Source organism: Emydura macquarii, unplaced genomic scaffold (assembly GCF_026122565.2).
Source record: "Emydura macquarii macquarii isolate MOO-44397 ecotype Brisbane River unplaced genomic scaffold, CSIRO-AGI_Emac_v2 contig_2951, whole genome shotgun sequence".
In the NCBI taxonomy this organism is placed as follows: Eukaryota; Metazoa; Chordata; order Testudines; family Chelidae; genus Emydura; species Emydura macquarii.
In genome coordinates, this window is record NW_027133088.1 from 27362 (window position 1) to 42269 (window position 14908).

Here is a 14908-nt window from a genome sequence, read left to right on the forward strand (position 1 = left end):
CATCAACTGCTGCACAGCTACTGGTGTATATTCACTTTGTTACATCAATACAAATTGCCCATTTGCTGTCCACTTCCAAGATGAGCAACTGGGGAAGAGCTTTTGAAACTATGAAGTAATTTTGTTTGAGACACAGACAATCTTGACTGGGGACGTTGGTTTGGAATGAGCAGCGATGGAGCAGGGTCCGTGACAGGATGGCATAGGGGGCTTGTAAGGAGGCTGACGGAAGTGGCCCCTACAGCAACCTGGGATCATTGTATGATCCACAGACAGGCATTGGCTGCTAAGACGATGCCAGAGGAGCTCGGCCATGTTCTGTCAGCTGCAGTAAAAAAGACAAACTTTATACAGTCTCTGATGGCCATTAAAGGTGTGAGCCCCACTGAACCTTTTCCCACATTCAGTGCATTGCTGGGTGACTCTCCCGTGTGGATTGTCTGATGTGTAGAGCATCGTCTCTAGCCCAGCTCCAGGCTTGTTTTGCCGAACCCACAGGCCTTGCCCCAACCTGATTCCCTGTTTTGCCCCAGTTTACTCTGGCTTTGAACCTTGGCTCTGGATCTTGACTCTTGAGAGTGTCAGGATGAAGAGGGTTGCAGGTTCCGTAGGGATTTGTAGGCCTGGTCTACATTAGGAAATTGGACCAGAAAACATGCCTGCTTTTGAACAGCCAACTCCTGCCTTTCAGCATTCCTTCATAAGACAGGAACCTTGAAGGTGCAGAGTTTAATTTAAAATGGTAACAACGATTTCTCCAAGGAAGAATGATTTTATCTATAGTGCGTTTTTTTCATTTTTTAATTCAAATGTGCACCAGTTACATTGACACTGAAGATACTCTTCATTCTTTGCACTTTGTTATTGTTTAGCAACATCCGTTTGGTAACATGACTGAGTGCTTCTTAGAAAAGGGATTTAAATCGTACCTTTCACCATAGACTGTTTATCTGCAGGATGTTTTGTTTAAATTGTAGGATTTTTTTTTTTTGTTGAAATCAGTGTTTCCCATGGCAATCCTATACTGAACATTTTTAAACATTTATAGTAAAGCTGTTGAAATGGTTAATGGATCAAACAATTTTGACTAAAAATCCCATAAAAATGGAATTAATTTTATTTAACTATAAAAAATGAAATCAGAAAAAAAAACCCCACAAATCCACTGTAATAAAACACATTTCATAGGCCCTAGGTCTGGACTTCCTGGGGCTGCGCAGAGAGGAGCATCTGCAGGAACAGCTGTGGCATTCCCACAGGAACAGACCACAGCAATGCAAAACCTGGGCTCCACCAGAACAAGGGGCAAAGGGGCAGGAAATGAGGCAGTCCTGCCGACGTGTGAAGGAGAAGCACAACATGTTGTCTGGAGTAGCCTGTCCTAGGGGTGCCATGTGCTTGTGCGTGCTCAGAAGCTAAAACATGGCACACCCTAGAAGGCAGATCAGGCTGCAATAAGTTTCTAGGTGCAAGCCCCACTCCCTGTGCCTGGTGGTTAAGAGGAGAGGAGGGCAGGGACAAGCCAGAAATGGATCATCCTCTGGTTTTCTAGGACAACAGTTCATTGGTAGCTCTCAGGAGAGTGCGTCTGGCACACAAGAGCCATGCTACTTAGCCAGAGGTTGCCCGCACAATGGAATCACTTCACCTTGGCAATGAACCTGCAGGACGTCTTCTTAAATGGTCTCCCTGACAGCCAATGTTCCCAGTCTTAACAAAAATAGCACAACTTCCATACCCTGCCTCCATGAGTAAACAAGGGCAGTTTGTGCTTGTTAGAGCAGGAAGGAAAATGGAGACAGATTCGAGTGACCACATGGAAGGGACTCCATTATTAGTGTGCACAAGTGCAGGATTCCTCAGCCTCTCTAAACAGCGAATCCACCCACCTAACTTTCTAAGACCACGGCCTAGCAAAGGCACTTCTACTTCTTGGGGACTGCCAGAAGTGAAGGCTGATGTAATTAAGCAAGTCTGTCAGATAATCCAGGCCTTGAGAGAGTCTTTTAAAGGGTTTGAAATTTGTCAGCCTCCTACAGTCCTGAGGAAGAGGCATGGGGCAGTATGTGGAACATGGATACAGAGAGAAATTAAACTGACTGAAAGATAAAAGGACCCTGCAGAGAATGTAGAAGAGAGAGATGGAGAGAACCATGACAAGAATTAACATATGGATTAGGGCTCTCCTTTAAGATGGAAAAAATGATGAACCCATTCCATTTCTAAAACATGCCTTCTGTACCTTCCTAATAATGAGCGAAGACTTAGAAACAATTATTGCTATAGCTCAGAGCATTATATGCCCCCTGCCAATACTAACAGACGTGATACTAGCACTACACGACATTGAGCAAAATAGGCAGATTTTGAGAAGAGCCAGAGAACACGGCAGTGAGTCTAGTGAGGCACAAAGTGCAGAGCTATCAAGCTTTCACAACTACAACTTGAAAGAGAAAGGAACTGAATGAAGTCCCAGCCTACCTCAGGGGAGTTTGGTTAAGATATAGACAGGGCTTCCTGGTTAGGCTCATGTTGATTCATCAAGGCCTGCAATACGGTATATGGGAGAAGAATGAATGGGTTAAAACCCACATGATAGTAAATCTAGGGGAAGGTCACCCTGAACCCCAGGAGGAGTCACATGGAGGTCATGAACCAAAATACAGAGCAGCAAGACATTAAACATAGAGGAGAAAAGCCAAGAAAGAGAACCCCTAGGACAACGACCCCCAGGCAGTCCAGAGAAGCAGATGGATAATGGGTTTTCAGCTATCTCCACCATGAACAAAAATATCAAGGAGTGTGTCCTTTTCAATTCACACCTCCAAATGCTCTCGGAGGAGGGAGGGGTAAACTGTCATATCAGAGCATGGACTATTTAATTATTAGAGAGTTCAGTACAGTTATCTTGGCTTTAAAAGACCCCTGAAGCTCATAGAAAGGTCATTACAGATTGGAATTAAAGCATAAGGAGAAAGAAAAGTATCTATATGCCTGTGTTAATAACTAAAAGAGGGTGACATGGGGCCAGGCCATAATTGTGACTTTACTCAAGACATGAAGAATCGCTGTTATTTTGCTTCCTACTTCGGTTTTGTCACAGAAAAATAATTGTTCTATTTACAGAAAAGCCAGAGGTGCCAGCAACAATAACCCAGCTCAGAACCATTGTCAGCCTTGTCAGTCTCTGCCAGAACCCTCTCCTGATGAATCGTCACATCTGTCAGGGCAGGGTGAAACCCTGAATGCCGCAAAGGGAGAGAATTCACTGGACTCAGCCCCATGTGCAGTCTCGTGCTTCGCTCCTGTTGGGGGCCAGGAAGGTGCCCTTCACCCCATCTTCCCTAGGGGAGGGACCCAGGCCCACCCACTCCTCCAGGTCCCAGCCTAGGGCCCCAAGGAACAGCAGCTGCAGACTACTGGCTCTGTAATTTGGAGCCACAGCCTCCTCCCCAGGCTACTTTCCCCCCCTCAGTCCTGCTGGCCTCTCAGGCCCTGTGTCCATGTTGCCCCTTGCTGGGCTCAGTACCTTCTTTGGGGTTCCTCCGCTCTTCCACACTTGGCTACTCTAATCTGCTCCTTCGCTCCGCTCCACACTTGACTACTCCAATTTGCTCCTTCACTCCACTCAGCACAACACCTTTACTTCCTCCAGCTTCTGCACTGTGTGTTTGGAGGCGGAGCCCTTTTATGGAGCACCTGGCTGATCCCTAATTGGCCTCAGCTGGCTCCTAATTGCCCCCTCATGACTCCAATTAGGCTGCAGGGAATAAAGCCCTGATCATCCTGGGGCTGATATACCTCCCTTCGTAGACTCTCCTGCTGTGGGGGAGCTGCTGCTGCTCCTCCTCCTTTTTCCTCTTGGGAACCCTGCTTGTCTGCCCCCCAGCTGGCTGTGGGGGCCTGCTGCTTCTCCTGCTATTGCTGTGAGCACCCTTCCCTTGCTGCTGCTGCCCCCCTGGCCCCAGCCTTTGGGGCACCTTTCCCCTCCCCCATTCCCTGTTCTTGCCCCCTGCTTCTTCTGCAGCTCTCCCTACCCTGTAGCATCTTCCCTGCTTTGTTTGTTTGTCTCTCCTGCCCCTGCCCTTGGTTTGTTTGTTTCTTTGGATTGCCCTGCCCCTGGTTTGTTTGGTTGTTTGTTTGTTTGTCAGCCCCTGGTTGGTTTGTTTTTCCTGATCCTGCCTTGGTTTGCTCCCTGCCCCGCCCAGGCTCAGTGGGCTTGCCCCTGGGCCTTTCCAGCCCTCCCTTGGCCCCGCCCCCCTCTCCCTTCTGCTGCAGATTCCCCCTCTGCCTTGGCCCAGTACTCCTGCCCTGTGGTGCTCATGGCCCCCTTTACCTGACCCCCTCCTGTTTTTGTTGCCCCCCCCTCACACTGCACCCCCCTTTAAGTTGAAATAAGCCCCTGTTCCCAGTGCAGCCGGAGGAGCCGGTGCTTCCACCTGGGCTGGTGAGTGTGTTCTCTGTGCCCTTGCCTGGACTGCCCCCCCCTTCTAATTTGCCCTGGTGCCCTCCTCCCCTGCTTTCAGCCTAGCGGGGGGGAGCGGTCCACCTTTACCCTACCCCACCCCCTTCCTTGCCCCTCTCCACTCCCCTACCCCGTCTCCCTTACCCCCCCCGTCCCTCCGATCTCTTTCCCGCACCCTTCCCCTTCAAATCCCCCTCCCTTTCGCCTCCTATGCCGCCCCCCCTTCACTCCCACCCTCCCCGCTGCGATCCTTCCTTTCCCCAGGATGGCGTGTGTGTCTGGGGCCGGGACCCCTCCCTGGATGCCCCTGTCCCTTGCCCTGAGCCCCTCCTCCCGCCCAAGGCGTCTAACCCCGCCACCTCTTCAGGGCCACCGGCCGTCGGGCCCGGGGCTCCAGCGGTGGACGCCTCGGGAGGGGACTCTAGGGACTCTGCCGCTGCTCCAGCTCCCGTCCCCCCTGCTCCGGGGGGTGCGCCCTCGGCTGGGAAGAAGGGCCAGGGGAAGAAAAAGGGCAAAGGCCCCGCCCGGGCGGCGCCCCCGCCCGTGGTGAGGCCTGCCCCCGCTCCCTCCCCCGCTGACCCTTCCCCCGCTGTTCCCTCCACCAGCTCTGGGGGCGGTGCCGCTCCCAGAGCGTACGCCCAGGTCGTTGCGGGTCCTCCACCCGCCGCTGCCGTGTCATCTGGCCCGCCCGCCACCTCCAGCACCATCCCTGGAGGCCGGGGCCCCTTCCCCACCCTTACCAGGAGGCATGGGGTCCGCTGCCTCCTGGTGCCTGCCTCGCCCCACGTAGAAACCTACGTGCGGGCGTTGGCGCGGGTGGTGGGTGGTGGCGGCCTCCAAGATGTACGGGAAGGTGGTCTTCTTCCTGGCATCGGAGGCCGCCGCCCAGGAGGCGGTGGTGACGGGCCTGGCGGTAGGGGGCGTCCACGTCCCCGTGGAGCCCCTGGAAGACCTGGGCGTGCGGGTGGTCCTCACCTCCGTTCCGCCCTTCCTCCCCAATGCCGCCCTTCTGCCTTTCCCCTCTGCCCTGGGGAAGCCCATCTCTACCATCTGCCCGCTTCCCCTCGGCTGCAAGGACCCCGCCCTCCGCCACGTCCTCTCCTTCCGCCGGCGGGTGCAGCTCCAGCTGTTGCTGGCGGCGGCGCGTGGCGGAGAGGCGCTTGAGGGGTCGTTCCTGGTGCCCCATCAAGGGGCCCAGTACAGGGTCCATTACAGTGCAGGTGAGACCCGGTGCTTCCTCTGCCGGGCCACGGGGCACGTCCGGAGGGACTGCCCCCTGGCCCGGCAAAGCGAGGAGCCCGGGACCCCCGGGACCCAGGGGGGTGCCGGCCAGGCCAACGGCGGCACCCCCCTCAGCCGTGCGGTCCCTGTCGCTGCCCCTCCTCCATCACCTGCCACCTCCGCTCGGGCCCCGGGGGTGCCTCCCCCGGTGTGCCCAGACGAGCAGGCGGGCCCCGCTGACGCCCGGAGCAGTCCGGCGGGGCCTGCTGGGGAGAGGGAGCCAGGGCCGCCTTTGGCGGGCACTGGAGAGGGCTCGCCCCAGGGCGAGGCTTTTCCTCCCCCTGCTACCCCACCTCCGTTTTCCCATACCCCGTCCCTTGCGCTCTTGCCCCCTGGCCCTGCCCCCACTGCCCAGCCCTCCACCTCGGAGGGCTGGGAGCTCATGCAGGGTAAGCGCGGCAAGCGCAAGGCCGGGACCTGGTGCCCCCTCCCCCTCGTCATCGAGGAGGGTGAGCGCCCCTACAAATCCCGTAAGGGGGCTGCTGGACCCGGGCCTTCCGCCGCGCCCCCTGCCAGGGCCCGGTGGGTGGCACTGGCCGAGGAGACTGCAGCGGCAGCTGTGGGTAGTACCATCTCCCTCCTAGAGTCCCTTCTAGAGGAGTCCCCAGCCGGATGCCCCTCTGCCCCCATGCCCCTCGCACCTTCTGTGGGTGCTGAGGCTGCTTCCTCCTCGGTCCCTGCCGAGGGAGGACTCGTGGTGGCGGGGGGGGGATTTCTCCTCCCTTATGGAGGAGATAGACGCCTTGGGCCTAACCCCGGCGTGTCCAGGGATGGACGAACCCTCCCGTCCGGAGGGTTTGGCTGAGGATGGCCCTCAGCCGCCCTCTCTTTTCCCCTCCCTCCTTTCCCCAGCTGGTGACCCCGCTCCTGTACCTCAGACTGTCCCGGACCTTTCCCCCACCCTGGTAGACAGTTCCACCTCCGCTGCAGCCACTGCAGCCCTCGGGGCGATGGCTGGGGCCGACCAGTCCGGCCCCGAGCAGCTGCCCTCCCCACCTTCTACCGTAGGATGGCCGCCCGCCGACCCAGTCCTCCCTCCCCAGGAGTGCGAAGCCACAGCTGGTGCGGCTCCTAAGCCTGGCCCCGAGACCATCTCCCCTGCCTCGCCCGACCCTTCAGCTCCCGGCCCCACTCCAGAGACACCATGCCCCGCTGGCTTACATGCCGCGGACTCTGTCTCTGACCCTGTTCCTTCCCCAGTCCCTTCCAACGACCCTCCCCCTGTCTCGACTCCTCCCCTTCTCCTTGATCCCGTCCCTCCTCCACCTTCCGCCCCCAAATCCTCCCTCCCTCCCTCTGCTACCTGTGCCCCTGCCGCCCCTGTAGTGGTCTCCTTCCCCTTGGAGAGCTCCCAGGAGGCGGCTTTTGTTTTTGCCACTCCCAGCCCTATAGGGGCTGCTGTTTTTCCTCTGCCGCTGCCCCCATCGCCTGCCCCGTCCGGCAGCGGGGCCGCTGCAGGGGACAGGCCGGAGGACGAACCCCCCGAGGCGCTGCGCGAGGAGCTGCACACCTTCCTCCGGGACTCCCGTGGTGCCCGGAACCGGGTTCAGCTTGCGCTGCAGCGCTGGGGGGACTTCCACCGCGTCCTCCGGGCCGTGAGGGCCACGTTGAAGGAGGGGAAAGGGACCGGGCGGCAGGACGCCGCGGCCTATCAGCGGGCCCGCAGCTTCCGTGACGCCCTGATGGCCTTCGGAAGGAGTCATGGACTGCTGCGGAGCCCAGCGAGAACCGCTGGCGTTCCTGGCCGCGAGGATCCCCCCCAGCCCTCCTCATGATGCCTGTCGTCTTCGCTATATTGAACGCCAGGGGCTGCAGGACGGGTCTCCGCAGGACGCAGGTGCTCTCCTTCCTTCGGGAGGGGGGGTACTCCGTGGCGTTCCTGCAGGAGACCCACACGGACCCAGCCGCCGAGGCCAGCTGGCGGCTGGAGTGGGGAGACGGGGTGCACCTGAGTCATCTCTCCACCCGCGCGGGTGGAGTGGCCACCCTGTTCTCCCCTACCCTGCAGCCAGAGGTGCTGGGGATCACCGAGGTTGTGCCGGGCCGCCTGCTGCACCTCCGGGTCCGCATGGAGGGGCTGCCGTTGAATCTCGTCAACGTCTATGCCCCGAATGCGGGCCCGGAGCGGGTGCGGTTCTTTCAGCAGGCGGCCGCCTTCCTCGGTGCACTGGATCCTCGCGAGTGCCTGGTCCTGGGCGGGGACTTTAACACCACCCTCGAGGAGCGGGACCGCATGGGGACCGAGCAGTGCCAGGCCGCCGCCGACGTCCTCCGGGAGATCGTAGACAGCCACTCCCTGGTGGACGTCTGGCGGGACCACCACCCGGACGACACCGTCACCTTCACCTTTGTCCGGGTGGGGGAAGAACGGTCGAGCCACTCCCGGTTGGACAGCATCTATATTTCCCGACACCATCTTTCGCGGGCCCACTCCTCCAGCGTACGGCCGGCCCCGTTCTCGGATCACCACCTGGTGACCGTGACGGCCTCTCTGGCGGCGGAGAGGCCGGGGCCAGCCTACTGGCATTTCAACAACAGCCTGCTGGAGGATGTGGGCTTCGAGGCGTCCTTCCGGGAGTTCTGGCTGGCCTGGCGGGGGCAGAGGCGCGCCTTTCCCTCGGCGCGGCGCTGGTGGGACATGGGGAAGGTGCGCGCCCGGCTCTTCTGCCGCGACTACACTCGGGGGGCCAGCCGGCGGAGGGATGCGGGGATAGAGCAGTTGGAGCGGGAGGTTTTAGCGCTGGAGAGGCTTCTGGCCGCCAGCCCCGAGGATCCATCCCTCTGCGGAGCATGCCGGGAGAAGTGGGAGGAGCTCCGGGCCCTCGAAGACCTTCGGGCTCGGGGTGCCTTCGTTCGATCCCGCATCCGTCTCCTTTGGGAGATGGATCGCGGCTCCCGCTTCTTCTACGCCCTGGAGAAACGACAGGGGGCCCGGAAGCACGTCACCTGCCTTCTGGCAGGGGATGGCGCCCCCCTGACGGATCCGGTGGAGATGCGTGGAAGGGCCCGGGCCTTCTACGCCGACCTTTTCTCCCTGGATCCGACCGCCGCCGCCGCCCGCAGGATGCTCTGGAACGAACTTCCCATGGTCGGCACGGGCGACCGGGACCGGCTGGAGCTCCCTCTCCCTCTGGCCGAGTTCTCGGAAGCCCTCCGCCTCATGCCCACCAACAAATCCCCGGGCATGGACGGGCTGACCGTGGAGTTCTACCGCGTGTTTTGGGACGTCCTCGGCCCGGACCTCTCCATCGTCTGGGCCGAGTCCGAGGCCAGCGGAGAGCTCCCCCTGTCGTGCAGGCGGGCCGTGCTCGCCCTGCTGCCCAAGAAGGGGGACCTCCGCGACCTCCGGAACTGGCGTCCCATCTCGCTCCTCTGCACGGACTACAAAATCGTGGCCAAGGCCATCTCCCTGAGGCTGGGGTCCGTGCTGCAGGACATGGTCCATCCCGACCAGACCTACACCGTCCCGGGCCGCACCATCTTCGACAATCTGTATTTGGTCCGGGATCTCCTAGAGCTTGGGTGTAGGGATGGTCTGTCGTTCGCCCTCCTGTCTCTGGATCAGGAGAAGGCGTTTGACAGGATGGACCACGGGTATCTCCTGGGCACCCTGCGGGCGTTCGGCTTCGGGCCCCGCTTTGTGGGTTTTCTCCGGGTGTTGTACGCCTCCGCGGAGTGCCTGGTCAAGCTCAACTGGACCCTGACCGAACCGGTCAGCTTCGGGCGTGGAGTGCGCCAAGGCTGTCCGCTGTCGGGCCAGCTGTACGCCCTGGCCATTGAGCCCTTCCTCTGTCTCCTCCGTTGGAGGATGACGGGTTTGGTGCTCCGTGAGCCAGCGCTGAGGCTGGTCTTGTCAGTGTACGCCGACAACGTGCTCCTCGTGGTCCAGGACCCGGGCGACCTGGTGCGGTTGGAGGCCTGCCTGGCTGTCTACTCGGCAGCCTCCTCCGCCTGGGTCAACTGGGCCAAGAGCTCTGGCCTGATGGTAGGGGCCGGGTGGCGGGCGAGCTCCCTCCCACCCGCGCTTCAAGCCATCCGGTGGAGCGCGGATCCGCTGCTCTATCTGGGCGTTTACCTTTCTGCCACCCATCCCTCCCCGGCAGAAAACTGGCAAGATTTGACGGACAGGGTGGTGTGGCGGCTCCGGAGGTGGACGGGACTGCTCCGGTGCCTCTCCCTTCGGGGTAGGGCGCTGGTCCTCAACCAGCTGGTTCTGTCCATGCTCTGGTACCGCCTCAACACCCTGGTCCCGCCTACCTCCCCGAGTTTCCTGGCCTACCTCCAGAAGCTAGTTCTGGAGTTCTTTTGGCCAGGACTGCACTGGGTCTCTGCAGGGATTCTGAGTCTCCCCCTGGAGGAAGGGGGGCAGGGCCTGTGCTGCATCCGCAGCCAGGTCCACACCTTCCGCCTCGGCGCATGGGGCTCTCCACCCTTCGTACCCCCGGCGCGTACTCCAGGAGGTGAGGGCAGCCTTGCCCCCTGTCTGCTCACGCCTATCTCGTGCGGGTTCTGGGAGAGGGCACTCCCTGCCCGCCCCTCCAGGTACGCACCAAGCCAGCTGCGTGCCAGCCGGTCCTCTGCAGAGACTCCTTTATGGTGGACCTGCAGGTAGTCCGGCGTGGAGCCACTTGGCGCACGCCTTCCTCCGCCGCCTCTGCAGGCTCCGATACGACCGGCAGCTCTTTTTTCTCCACCAGAGGGGTCTTCCGCGAGACCTCTCCGAGCTGCCGGTCTTCTACCAGGACCTCCTCCAGACCTGGAGGCTGGTCTCTGCCTCTTTCTCTTTCCTCTTGGGGGCCCTGCTTGTTTGCCCCCCAGCTGGCTGTGGGGGCCTGCTGCTTCCCCTACTCCTACTGCTGCTGCCGTGAGCACCCTTCCCCTGCTTGCCCTGGCCCCAGCCTTTGGGGCACCCCTTCCCTTCCCCCTCCCTCCCCTCCCTGCTTCCTCTGCAGCTCTCCCCACCCTGTAGCCTCCTCCCTGCTTTGTTTGTTTGTCTCCCTTGCCCCTGCCCTTGGTTTGTTTGTTTGTTTGTTTCTCTATCCCTGGTCGATTTGTTTTCCCTGGCCCTGCCTTGGCTTGCTCCCTGCCCTGACCAGGCTCAGTGGGCTTGCCACTAGGCCTTTCCAGCCTTGCTTTGGCCCCATTTTCCCCCTCCCTTCTGCTGCAGCTACCCCTCTGTCCTGGCCCAGGATTCCTGCCCTATGGTGCTCATGGCCCCCGTTCCCTGACCCCCCCCCTGTTTTGTTTTTTTTGTTGCCTCCCCCCACACTGCACCCCCCCTGAGTTGAAATAGCCTTGCTCCCAGTGCAGCCGGAGGAGCCGGTGCTTCCACCTGGGCTGGTGAGTGTGTTTCTTGCGCCCCTGCCTGGATTCCCCCCACCCCATCCTCCTTTGCTCTGGTGCCCTCCTGCCCTGCTTTCAGCCTAGCGGGGAGGAGCGGTCCACCTTCCCCCTCCCCTACCCCAACCCCCTCCTCTCCCCTCCTCCCCCCGTCTCCCTTACCCTCCCCTGTCCCTCCAAGCTCGCTCACATGCCCCCCCTTATTTCCCACCCTCCCCGCTGCGGTCCTACCTTCCCCCAGGATGGCGTGTGTGTCTGGGGCCGGGACCCCCTCCCTGGATGCCCCTGTCCCTTTCCCCGAGCCCCCCCTCCCGCCCATGGCGTCTACCCCCACCACCCCTACCGGGCCACCGGCCATCGGGCCCGGGGCTCCAGCGGTGGACGCCCCGGGAGGGGACTCTAGGGACTCTGACGCTGCTTCAGCTCCCGCCCCCCCTGCAACTCAGGGGGGTGTGCCCTCGGCCGGGAAGAAGGGCCAGGGGAAGAAAAAGGGCAAAGGCCCCACCCGGGCGGCGCCCCCGCCCGTGGTGGGGCCTGCTCCCCCTTCCCCCGCTGTCCCTTCCCCCGCTGTTCCCTCCACCAGCTCTGGGGGCGGCGCCGCTCCCAGAGTGTACGCCCAGGTCGCGGCGGGTCCTCCGCCCGCCGCCGCCGTGTCATCTGGCCCGCCCGCCGCCTCCAGCACCATCCCTGGAGGCCGGGGCCCCTTCCCCACCCTTACCAGGAGGCATGGAATACAGGCTAGTGCCCGCCCACCTCCCTAGTTTGTAAATAGGTATACTCTCCTGCCGCCCTCTGCCTTTGATATATCACACCTGACAAATGCAGGTTTAAAGGCCAATCCTCGGAAAACTCAGATAACTTTATCCATGGTTGAATCACTCGGGTACATAGTCTCCCAGATCTCCAAAGCCCTCACTTTAGACTGTCAGATCGCGATTGCTGTATCTCCGCAACCGACAACAATACGGGAGCTACGTAAGTTAATGGGCCTTCTTAACTTTTTAAGACAATAAGTCCCATCTTTTTACATCTTCGCACAACCCCTCAATGATCTTCTTAAAGGAGCCAAGCCTTCTCAAACCGTATTCCTTGGTCACCAGAGCATGATTACTGATTAACACAGTTAAAAATAGCCCTTCTTTCGGCTCCTGCACTTTGGTCCCCCCGCTCCTTGGTACCATTCAAGCTTTGGAGACGTGTGCAGGATGGCCATGCTGTTGCTGTGCTCCCCCAAACCCATGGTGACAGTCGCTGCCCTGTGGCCTACTTTTCTACATGCCTTGATTCACTAACTCTGGCTTTTAATCACTGTCTTCAAGCCTTAGAGGGGACATCTTGGGCCGTCACTGTTTCATCACCCATAGTTTCAGGAGCCCCCCTTACAATTTTTGTGCCTCATGCGGTTCATAAAATCTTGGTTGGGAGCCGTTTTTCAAAGGTCAGCTCAGCACAGTGGTCTAAGTGGGAATGCACCCTTTTAAGTCCTCACATTACAATTGCACAGTCTAGTCTTCTCAATCCTGTTACCCTAATGCCAACAACAGGGGAGCCTCATCAGTGCCCCCTTCTGAGGGCACTATTATTCAGGACCAACTTGTATCTGAACCGTTACATGTTTTTGATTTTGTTTTATTTGTTGACGGATCCCGATACTATGTTGCCAGTCAACCTTATACCGGCTGGCAGTCTGGGACCTGTCAGGTATATGTCTCTGTTCGGGGTCCTTTCCACCCTCTTGTTTGGCTCAAGTAGTTAAATTAGTGGCCCTAACACAGGCCTGCCTTCTAGCTGCAGCCCACAACGTTACTATCTACACAGACAGCCGCTATGCATTTGAGATACTTCATGATTATCTCGCCTCTTGGACTAATAGGGGATACCTCACTTCACTCGGTACCCCCCCTCAAAAATAGGGGGTATATTAGAAATTTGTTAGAAGCAATTCAAAAACCATCTAAAGTAGCTGTAGTCAAAATCAAGGCACACACCAAAACCAATGACCCTCTTTCTCTTTCATGGGGCTTACCATGCTCAGTGAACTCATACCAGGGAACCCATTTCATGGGGCGAATCATGAAGGAGGTTTACGCTGACTTGTGCATTAAACAAAAGTTTCACTGCCCATATAACCCTGAAAGCTCTGGGTTAGTAGAACCAGCCAACCAGGCACTAAAAAAGAAGATCACAAAAGCCTTGCTATTGCAAAGGACTAATTGGGTAGTGCAACTACCTGTGGCCCTCCTTTCTATGTGGGCGACTCTTAATGCTACCACGGGGGTTTCACCATTCGAACTCATTACTGGAATGATCGTGTCTTTGGGGGAAGGATGTGTAATTCCGGCTCCCCTCCCTCTGGTTTCTGATACTGCATGGGAATACATCAAACGTTCAAATGAAGTTTTGCAGCCTTTAAGATTAACTGTCAGAGACAGACATGAAACTCAAACTCCCCAGAATCCCCCTCCTGGGTGGATGTACAGGAGGGAGATCAGTTCATAGTAATAACATACAACCCTGGTGTACTCCAACTAAAATACTCGGGCCCGCATATAGTATTGGCCCATAAGGATATAGCCGTGACGGTAAGAGGAATCCCAACATGGGTTAACAAAACCAGAATCAAGATGTATAAGTAAACTTACTTTGCTTATGTTATACGTTAATTATATTTTTCAAGGTAAAAGAATGTGGCTGCTGCTGCTGACCCTTCTCAGAAATCTACATGGTGCAGATCTCTGGGATTCGCCTGAGGCACATGTCGCACACGACACATGCTTCGAAGCTAGCCAGTATGTACAACTCCCTACAGGAGGCAGCAGGGAATGGATAAGGAAGTCAGACACCCGGCTTACCCCTAAACCAGACCACATGGGACCTATCATTCTAACAACTCGCCTCAGAGAACATCCAGGTTCCAAGGTCCCGATCCGACTGCCCCAGCCCAGAAGCAGTCTCTGGCTCCCCTCCTGCTTTTCTCCAGAGATGAACTGCTCCTGGATGTTTAGTTTCACAGGATGTGGTCCCACCCATCTGGGACCCCCAATCCCAGGATGAGTAATTACCAATGTTGGAAGAAAAGCCAGGAGATAGAATGCCAGTTTGAAGCTCTTCCCCTAGAACAAACGAACATTTCAAATTCTAGGGCCTCAGATGGATCGGTTGAAATTTAACACATCTATGAAGCCACTAGTGGATTGGGAAAATATCGATGTAATTGTATACAACGGGAGTGGGCATATCATATTAATCTGGCAGTGTTTTTTAATGCAGGATGGACAGAAGTCCCTTCCCTGTTCTGGGATGGAGGAACAATATTGTCAGGAGCATTGTTTAGACCCTGTCAAACGTCTACTCTGGGTTGATGTACAATGCTACAACCTAACCACCTGTGGATATTCCCCGCCCAACAGCTGTCCTACATTGTACCCTACCCTGTCAGATGGCATCAATCAAATAGGCCCCAACAAAACACTCCTGCATGATGTTCTTATGGTTTCTATTCAGGTTCAATATGATATATCTAATTTTATGATGCCCTTACAAAACGTGTGCTCAGATCATCCCATCTCTCTGCAATGGTTACAGGACAAGCTAAAATTTTTAATGCACCAGTATACCATTCTTTCCCACACCGCCAAGTAACAGAAACATAGCATCTTGGGTGATATTGGGGGATTCTTTGGAAGTATTAACTCCATACTAAACACACTTAATATGGACTCTGAAAGATCGTAAAACTCTTGGGTCAAAAGCCAAAGCACCCAGGCCCTTAAACATACTAACATGGGTTTGTTGTATGCTCTTACTGCAATTAATGTAGCC